Genomic DNA, 6,000 nt, shown 5'->3' on the forward strand with positions numbered 1-6,000 from the left:
GGCCACGAGCAGGAGTAGGTACTTTGTACATTTGATGAAGGCTCTGAAGATGCCTCCCGCCAACGTTGTACAACGTATTAATTTCGTTTGATGACGAGAGAATACTGATTTGCTCGAAACACGCAGCCTACATGGAAAAAAATTAATAAATATGTATTTATTAATTTGAATAATTGTTATAACGAAATAAAAGATTGAACCGTAGCACCAAATGCTACTCCTTCTCGAGTTATATATCGTCTAGTGATTAACGTATACCAGCTCATGTATCCTGGATCGCAAGCACCGTCGTCGTCGTCGACTGGAGGATTGATAACAAGAAAATCTCTACGTATGTTCCACTTCGCTACAAAATGTGCAATCTGATCCTGTCAGGTGCTATCCCGAATGTCGATATTATGTATCCTCTTATCCCAGCATGACACCTCTAAAATTGCTTGTTTCATACCAAATTGTCTTGTAACTTTATCAAGATGATGCCACTCCACGATATGAAAGTATATGAGAGGACTCACAGTGCACCAGACGTTATGTCCATTGACACAAAAGTCGGGTAGGTTTGCAAATTCCTTATCATATGGCTTCCATATCATCTGAAATTGTAATAAAAAATCATGTAATTAATTATAAATCAATATATATTTTTATATTCTAACATTTAAAAAACGTACCGAGCCTGGTGACAAAAGGTCCAACATGTATCTGTACTTGATCAAAACATGTGTAGATACTTCTAAAACACAAAATTGATCTCTCCATCTACAATAATATTATTAGGTTAGTATAACAATTGAATGCGTAAAAAAATTTTAAGAGAAAAATAGGACAATATTTATATCGACGTACCGGGTAGCTAATGGTCGACCCACGAGCTCGTGATCTGAGATGTGACGACGCTGTGGAGCCATCGTGGGGAAGCGATCCCAAGCCCATACTTGAAGAAGTATAATTGGACCGGCAATGTCATGCGACTTAGATCGACACGCTTTGCACAGATTTCAAGACAACTATACCAAACATACTATACCCCAACTGAAACGTCCAACTACCTCGAAATCTACTAATAGTGGGAGGAACATTAAATGCACCAAGTTGTTAGACTTATCGGCGAATAGACTACCACCGATAAGCTGCATAATATAGGCACGAGCGTATCTGGCAATGGTTTCCTCATCACCATCGTCGGCTAGATTAGGAAATTGAGAAGCTAGCCAAGGTAGACTCATCCTAGAGCCTCTGATGTGCGCAACACCTGGAGTCACCCCAAGTAATGCTTGACAGGTGCCTCTCCAATCATAATCAACGCGACCAGTAACAGGCTCGCCATCTACTGGTAACCCGAGCTGCACCGCTACATCTTGTAGAGTGATAGTACACTCTATCAGGCATGTGGAATGTATGAGTCTCTGGCCTCCACCGTTCCACAAGCGCAGTAATGAAATGCCAATCTAATTGGATGAATCCTAATCTGGCGAATCCGTAAAATTCAGAAGCGCGTAATGTAGGTTCAATTAAAGGATGAAATGGGATGGTGCGATCAAATACCGCCTCTCTACGTCGGCAGTGCAACTCCTCGTTACACTGACCTTGCCAAACTAGCTCTGATCGAAGTCGAGTTTGGTCATACAATACAGATCGATCGATAGGACCTAAGTTTAATTCCATAATCTAATACGATAGATAATCATTAGTTGGAAAATTAAATTTAAATTTTAAAACAAAAGTCACAACACAGAGTATCAGTTAAACTAAAGGTATAATCACATAGAGTTTTCAATTACATCGACAATTTGTTGGGTGTGTTGCCCTAAACTCGTAGTTTGTATTTTGTAAAAACAAATGTCTATTTAATAAAGTTTTATTCAATAAATTTTTTGTTGAATCATAGCTTTGCATTGTCAAAAATCCAATAAACTAAACATCCAAGGTTATTTTTGATGTAATCGGGACAGTATATATACTGGGTATATAGTTGATATACGGGGTATATATTTGATATACCCCTGATATATGAATGGATAATGTCCCGTGAATAACCTAAAGGGTCTATAGTATATGGATAAGATGGGTACCTTATCCTGGCAACACTATAGATACGGCCCGCTCTGTAAAGGTTACAGACGACCCGATCCAGGTCGTTCGTGTGGAGACATGCGAGTGGGGGTATCCTATACAATGAGTTTGTATAAGATCGGACCGCGAAATAGGCAATCTTTAGATATAACACCGTTAACTAATAGATTGTCATTTCTTAGGATGACCAGACAACTCATTCTCAACCTGAGTGAGTTATGGACTCCTGCCCGTGAGGGCTCGTTCTTTGATCTATATAGGTGAGAGTGGCCCGAGTCGCCGACTCAACATTCCTACCATTTTGGGGACGAGACCGAGTAGGGAGCTGGGAACATAACTTCACAAGATAGAATTCACTTATCCCTGACTTTAGGGGAGCAGATGAGTGTTCCCTTAAATGCTGACTCTGGGAATTGAACAAGGGGCCCCACCCTCTCATTGGCCGAGAGGGACTTCTGGTTATTGGTTGAACCATAACCGGGTTGTTCATTAGAGGAGCAGTGGTGTTTAAGGAGTAAGATGTAACTCAGGGGTAAAACGGTAATTTGACCCAACTTGAGTTGCGAACACTCGTGAAGGATTGACTCGTCATTAATGGTCGTATATCCATGGACACGAAAACATTCTGCAGTGAGAAGAGTGCAACTGCGGGTCTTTAGTGGAATGACCCGTAGTTAACGAATCTAGATTAACTCGGTCAATGAGTTTGACCGATTAATCTTGCATCGTTGGAGCTTCGGATCTGTAGGTCCATTAGGTCCCCTTGCTAGCTCATAACGGGTAAAACGAGGATCAAATTTTTTGGAAGAATTTGAATTGTTCAAATTACTTAAGGGATTATATGTATATTGATACATTATAATATATATAGTTATTGTAAATTAAAACTATATATTATGAGAGATATTATTTGAATGAGATTCAAATAAAATTAATATGAATAAGATTCATATTAAAACTATAGGTTAAAAATAATGTGCATAAGATGTACATTAAAACTATAGGTTATACGAGAGAAATGTTTTAGAATATGATTCTAATTTTATAATAAATAATTAAGTGTTAATTATTTATGTATATATATATTTATTAATTATTAATTGGATTAATAATTAATTATATTAATTAATTTGATTAATTATATATATATTAATTATTATATATATATTTTAATTATTATTATTATTAATATTATTAATATTATTATTAATATTAACTCCCCTACAAAATTGCAGTGGAGTGGGAAGAGTTGTGACGTGGGGAGTTACCCCACGTCACCCTTCTTCTTCCTCTCCAAGTGTTGGAGAAGCTGAAGAAGAAGTTAGACACAGAACAGAAAAAAAAACTCCCAGAACTCTCAAAAGAAAAATTTTCTCTCAATCTCTCCCTCTCGTTCCAAAAGATTGCTCCCACCAGCACGATCCCGAGACCCAAGAGGATAGCGAGGAAGACATAGTGGTGGTGTTCAAGGGAACTTACTGAAGAAACGTTCTTCAAAGGTTAGTTTTTCCCCTGTGTTTTTCTTTTGTAAAATTCGATTTTGTATCCCAAAAATCAACAACGAAAATCCGCTTCCGCTTCGGGATTCACATCCCTTCACAATTAAACTAACACAGAGTACAATCATATCGACAATTAAACTAACATAAATGATTCAGACTAAAGTTTTCAATTACATCAACATCTAAGAAGGTGCTTCCCGTCGTCTCGAGGGACAACTTCTTCGATTTTGACCAAATTGATTACAAAGCCCGCATTTTTGTTGAACACTTGGTTCTCTCCAATCCATCTCGTTATGAATACGCGAGCTCCTTGGTCTTCCAGGCAATCTCAATAATGTTGGATCAGGGTGCAACATAGGTAAGTTTGGGTGAACGATCCAATAATCTTCATGTGCGATTGGTTGAAATTGAGGAGCGTAAGCCTCAGCATACCTCGAAAGCTTGTAAGGATCCTCAATGTAGTCCTCATAGTTAAAGTTTAAGTGTGAACAAACTGTCATTAAATGAGAACATGGCATGCCATACATTTGCCACTTGTTGTAATTCTCACTATTTGTGTGTTCCCTCCTTTCGAATTGTAATAGTGAAGCTCTGTTTTCACATGAAACACACCTACGACTCGATCATAACTGACTATGGTGTGTTTGGTGGATCTCGCCGCCCATCTAACAAGCTTATCGTAAGCATACCTGTTAAGCTTGATAATGTAAGTTAACAACATTGACATAATGCAAGGATAGTAAACAACGCATTAAAAAAAACCTGGTGTATTTTTCGTTTCTACTTAAAGCATCTCTTGTCTCCTCCCTTCGCTTCTCGAAATATTTTATGCATCAGTAGAATGTAAGTTCTACCAAGGCAGTGATGGGTAACATCCGAACTCCTTTCAGCACCCCATTAATGCATTCGGAAAGATAGGTTGTCGCCCACCCATATCTATATCCACCATCATGTGATAGGGTCCACTTCTCAGTCTCAATGTTACGGAAGAAATTCATACAAGAGCTATTCAGTAATTTAATATTTTCCACCTCCTTGTTATACTTTCGAATTTGGAATTGAGTACTGGCACGATATACCAAATCTTTCAATTCGGTACACTTGTATTTATGGTTGAAGTTGCTAGAAACATGTCGTAGACAGAATCTGTGATGCGATTTAGGTCCGGTCCAACCATTATCTGGATTATTAACCGCAAAGATAATACCACCATGTCAATATGAAATTAAACATATCTCTTCATGCGTAACAACTTTTCTTAGGTTTTTTAAAAACCATCCCCAGGTCTGACGACTCTCTTCGTCTACAATGGCAAAAGCAAGAGGTAACAAATGTCCATTTGAATCGACTGATGTTGTAATCAATAGCTTCCCCTTATACTTTCCGTAAAGGTGAGTACCATCTATTTGAAGCACGGGGCGAAACTTTTGAAAGGCTGCAATGCAAGGACCGAATGACCAAAATACAGAATGAAGAATGCCATGACCCGGTTGTCCATAGTTCCTAATTTTCCATTCAACGATTGTTCCTAGATTAGTGTGTTTCAGCATGTACATCCACTTTGGCAAAAGTTGATATGACTCATCCTAGTTACCAAAAATACGAGCCAAAGCTTTTGTTTTTCCTTCCCAGACCCTCACATAAGGAACATGATATCCAAATTTTTCCTTGATCAGATCTTGAAGTGTCGCAATACTCATAGAAGGATTAGCTCTCACTTCACAAAATTCTCTACTTATCATATTTGAATCTAATTGACAATGACTTTGATTAAATTCTGAATATACGCAAGAATGTTGGTTCACGTACTTTGTAATCTCCCATAAGTTAATACCTTTCTTAAGAATCACACGAAGTCGCTAATTGCATCCATCTTGCCACTTCTTACATCTAACTGCCCATATAGATGGTGTCGACTCTACAACTTCGTAAGGGTGATGACTCTTTACAGCAAAACGTTTGACGATATGTTGCATAGTTCTTTTATCATTACACATGAACCCCTTGTATAACATATCATTTTCAATTGCCACTGGTCGCAACATGGACTCGTGTTCTGCAATACTGTTAACACTGTCCATGTCAAATGTTTGAGAAGGGATCTCATGTTCACCCTTATCTGTCGCTGTCCTGAGTTCTATAAATCTATTATCAGCAGTTAAGTCTGTATCTTCATCTAAATTAGTCGTTGGAGGTACAACTGACTCAGGTTCGGGATCAAGACATTGACTATGGTCAAGACATTGGCTCGTCCGTCGAGATCCAATGATTCAAGAGGGATATCATGTTCAACATCGAGGTCAAATGAGACATTCGTCATATTTCTAACATCCACATATAATTCCACTAATTGTGGACATGGCGATGCAATAGAGAATATTCTAATGCATTCCGGTTCTCTAATGGAATAGGAATGTATTTAATG

Source organism: Momordica charantia, assembly GCF_013281855.1.
Source record: "Momordica charantia cultivar OHB3-1 chromosome 3 unlocalized genomic scaffold, Mcharantia_2.0 BLBB01000003.1, whole genome shotgun sequence".
NCBI classification, from domain to species: Eukaryota; Viridiplantae; Streptophyta; class Magnoliopsida; order Cucurbitales; family Cucurbitaceae; genus Momordica; species Momordica charantia.